The sequence below is a fragment of the Trachymyrmex septentrionalis genome, unplaced genomic scaffold, assembly GCF_001594115.1.
Source record: "Trachymyrmex septentrionalis isolate Tsep2-gDNA-1 unplaced genomic scaffold, Tsep1.0 scaffold13, whole genome shotgun sequence".
NCBI lineage: Eukaryota > Metazoa > Arthropoda > Insecta > Hymenoptera > Formicidae > Trachymyrmex > Trachymyrmex septentrionalis.
In genome coordinates this window covers 2,183,985-2,188,468 of record NW_017304438.1, presented here as the reverse complement: position 1 = coordinate 2,188,468, position 4,484 = coordinate 2,183,985, and the positions used below count along the sequence as shown (strand labels likewise).

Genomic DNA, 4,484 nt, shown 5'->3' with positions numbered 1-4,484 from the left:
TATATTTTTAATTTAAATATATATATATATAATTTTTACACGCATTAAAAAAAATTATATATGTAGTTATATCATTCGATAAAGCAAAGTTTCAGCTCTGAATTTTTAAAAATATGACTATTTTTAACGGCATTTTTATCAAAATCAAAAATCAGCAAACAAAATCAAAATCAGAATACTCTTTTATTCAATTCACGTGTAAATCGATAACAAAAAATCGTAGGAATATTTTTTAAAAACGAATTTTTAGAAAAAACTTTGAGCTTTCACGTCAGATAGTCGAAAATTTTGCAACAAATATTAGGTTAAGTAAAAAGTCATCGCGTTTTTTTAAAAGACATCTATCAGTAAAAACCGCAATTACTTTCTTAAAACATTACTTTCTCCAACAATATAAATATATCTTGATAGAGTAAAGTTTCAGCTTTAAAAATCTCTTTTTTAAATTATACGATACGACAATTTTTAATGGAGTTATGAGCAATTAAAGTCAAAATAATTCTTTTATTTAATCCGCGATAACTCAGTAATCAAAAGTCGTAGGAATATTTAAAAAAAAACGATTTTGTAGGGAAAGTATCAAGCTTTCACGATAGGTAATCGAAAATTTTCTCAAATTCGTTTTGGACACGTTACAAATCCACAAAGTGAGAAGAAAATTTTTCGTCTTTTTCAGCTCGTAGTTTTTGGTATGTAAAAATTATCAAACTCATATAAACTTAAAAAATGTGATAAGCTTTTAAAAGTAGAGATTTCAAGCTTTAAAATTGTCTTTTTTAAAATTTGAATTTCATTCATTATTGACGAAGATATTGTATATACAACTTTGAGCTAAAAAATACGCGATGACTTTTTACTTAACCTAATATATTCTGTATGTAATTTTGAGCTAATAAAATACTGTAAAACTTTCTGAACCACCTAATACAATATTATTTTACCGTCAGTAAACTAGGCATTGAAGTAAAGGATTAAACTTTATCGAATGCGTAGTTTAGATTGATTAGGTATTAGATGTGAATAAAGTACAGTTTAAAAGATATTAAATTTTTTGTGTGAAAATACAGAGTAAAAAAGGAAGTACAGAGAAAGGAATGTATCACGCCTGATTATGTAACAGTTTTTCGTTATGTAAGCGATAAAATTTGACATACTATACTATTATGTCATGCTTAAGCATAAATTTATTTGACTCATACAATTTAGTATGAGTCATAAGTCAGTTTTAAATATTGGTGTAATATATCATATACCTTTTCTTCTTCAAGCGAAAAAAACAACAAGATGACAACAAAAAATTAAGTTTGTCAGAGAAGAAATTATGTTTCAACTTGACAGAAAATTATTGATACTCAATCAATTACCAACATAATTAAATAATATTGACAAAAAAATTAATATATTCTTAATATGATCAAATTCATTTTTGTCATTTTTATTCCATAACTTAAAAAAAACCGTCCTTTTTGAATTGTGACAATTTTTATGATTTTTTAAGAAATTAAATTAATTAATTTTAGATGATGATAATGTTTACATAACTTTTAATGGTAACAACTCGAAAATCACGAGTTTTTGAAATGATGTCACTTTTGAAATAAAGAAGCGATATCAAAATTGGTAAAATAACTTGATAACTAAGGGTTGATAACTAAGGGAAAAGTGACATGTTGTAATAAGAATTTTTACACTATTCTTCTACGCAGTATAATAGCATTTAGAAAGAAGGCTACCTCGAACTCTATCAAGCATCCTTCATTTCTGGCCGTAAGAAAAGGTAATCTAGCTTCTTTGTTCGTCCTCGGGTCGTAAAACCGTTTGTGATCTACCGTTTAACATTTTATGATAGTACCTAGAATATTGATTTATACTAACACGATGTTATGTCTCTTTAAAAAATATATGTTTATACATGTTTGATAAAAAAATATATATCATCCATGTGATGATTTAAACACTTATAATATTCAATTAGCGAGCAAATTTATAATCAGTATAAGTTATTATATAACATCAAGTTAACAACACAATATTATTTTTGGAAATCTCAATTAATTTATTAAATCTATCATCATATGTGAAAGAATAAGAATGTTAATAAGCTTGAATATGTAAGCTATTTGGTTTTTTTTGCTCATAAATTTTTTATTTTTAACGCTAAATTGCTCCAATAAATATACAACTCACAGATGATTTAATAGTCTTGTTAGCTTAGTTCATCATGTTAAATTAACTTTGTATCGTAATCTCGAGAGCTGTCATAGATTCATTCAGATGTCATAAGTCAGAATTTGATCGTGCGTCATGAAGATTGTGAATGAGAAGGGGAAGAATACAACCCTCGGACTACACGCGAACCTTCTCCTTAAATACTAAAGTCTAAAAAGGACCTCAAGGCTCTAGCTTCGATCGTACTTTTCTCAAGGCTTATCCTTAAACTGGGGTTTCGATTCAATTTAATCTATTGTCGCTAAAAATAACGTTCAATTTGTGTGCTAAATGATGTAACTTATAATGTCTATTGACAACTTATTCCTGAATTGCGTGTCATGCAAATTAATTTATTATTATTGCTAATGACAGTCGGGATAAAAGTAACTGTAATATACTGCACTGTAATATAAATGATTAATTTTTGCATACATGAGTAATAAAAATTATTATGCATAACTGATCACTGACAACTTTATTATTATCTCGAAAAAAGTTTGGGTATCGATGATGATCTATCCTTCTGAATCAAATAAAAATTCACAGATAAAAAGAGATAGCAATAGTTCCGGGATATTTTATATGGATGGGTTATCGAATATAAGCAATGCACATCTGTATTAGCATGACAATCGATGCTAATTGTTTCAGAGCCCGTATAACCATCATGGTCAAGGTTTTTGACCTCGCGAGAGTTTCGATAAACCCGGACTTAGGTATTCTCCGAGATTGAGGAACCCGTATGTGCAAACACGCGTGTAGTTCGAATTTTATTCGTGATTTCAATTGCAATTTCTTGAAAGCAAACATCGATGTATATCGAGATACACAGTCGGCTTCTACAACTCTCTGACTCATCGCTGAGTACACCAGTAACGCATCGGACAAAGACGCCTTTCCTTTGTGCGACTCTCTCTCGATGACTCCTGCGAGTCAGTCAAGCGAATAAAAGATGCATCCCAACGTTACTACGTGTATACTTTCATTGTAGTTTTGAGAAAGATAATAAACTAGTTCGGATCAGTATTTCAAGAAGAAAATGAATCTTTACTAAAAAGGATAAAATTCTTTTGTAATTTTCTTTATTCTGTTTTGTACAAGAAATATGATTTACGGAATGTGGAGCATTTCTTTTTTAAGTAGTTAAACTCAATTCAGTGTCGTATTGCAAAATGTACACTTCACGCGTATAAAGCACAGTAAAATAGAAAGTCGCTACTTGGTACTTGAAATTTTTATAGTGTCATTACATTGTAATGTCATACATATGAAAAATCGATAGACAACGAGCAGAACTTATAGGAAAGTTTGTAGAGGACAAGGTTTTGTAAGACTGGACTACAAACACAGAGAGATGTATAGAATCGAATGAGTTTTGCAATAATTCTACTATTAACCGATATTATGTCTATATAAAAATACTGAAAATTACACATTCGCATTTTTATCGCATTATCTATTCAATAGACTGTTCTGCGATTCGGTCAGAATAAAAACACATCCTTTTTGCTATACTTAAATACTAAATATGCAAAATCGACATGTACTTTTGTATGTGATTTTTTTATAGTAATAAATTAAAATAAATTAACCATGCCATTATAAATCTTACATGTTATGTGAAACTGTGATAGATAATTTAAAAATGAATTAAGTAGGTTTTTTTTATTCAGAAGTATTGCACTGTAATTTACATGATAAAAGGTGATAAAAGTGTTATATTCTTTTCTTATATACATGTTAATATATTTAAGTTCAATGTCGAAGTCGGTGAGTTTTAAATGCGCTTATTCATAATTCTACATAAAGTTTCTGAAAGCTATTGAAAGTGAGCGATATCCATCAATGGCAAAATGAGTAGAGTTCCATTGGTTTCACTTCGCCGAATCTTTACGAGATATATTCCGATTATCCAAGCAATGAATAAGTAGATTTATTTTTACTAACGTTATCGGTTGAGTCTCTCTTTTGTGAATTAATATCAATGTTCTCTCACAGTTTCCTCAAGATTTATTTGTACCATATCTGTACTTGCCAGCTTGTCACTTTTATTGCGTCCCAGTTTTTTTTGTCAATGTAAGTTTTTTCCTCAATGAGCACGATTTCCAGGCAGCAAGGTGTCATCTATTTAACGTCATTAATTAATCATTCTTATGACGAGTATAACATTTGACGTCCAAACATCATAAAAATGACGTGGATTTGTCACAGGTACATAACGTTATAAGTTTAACATATATCAAAAATTCGTTATTTTTTTCGAGTTATTGACG

General features: G+C 29.0%; 1 protein-coding gene across 1 annotated transcript in view; it reads left to right on the top strand.

Moving 5' to 3' along the window:
• The window catches only part of LOC108756911 (ATP-binding cassette sub-family G member 4), a 23,154-nt gene that overhangs the window by 9,969 nt on the left and 8,701 nt on the right, over positions 1-4,484 (top strand). The window lies entirely within an intron of this gene.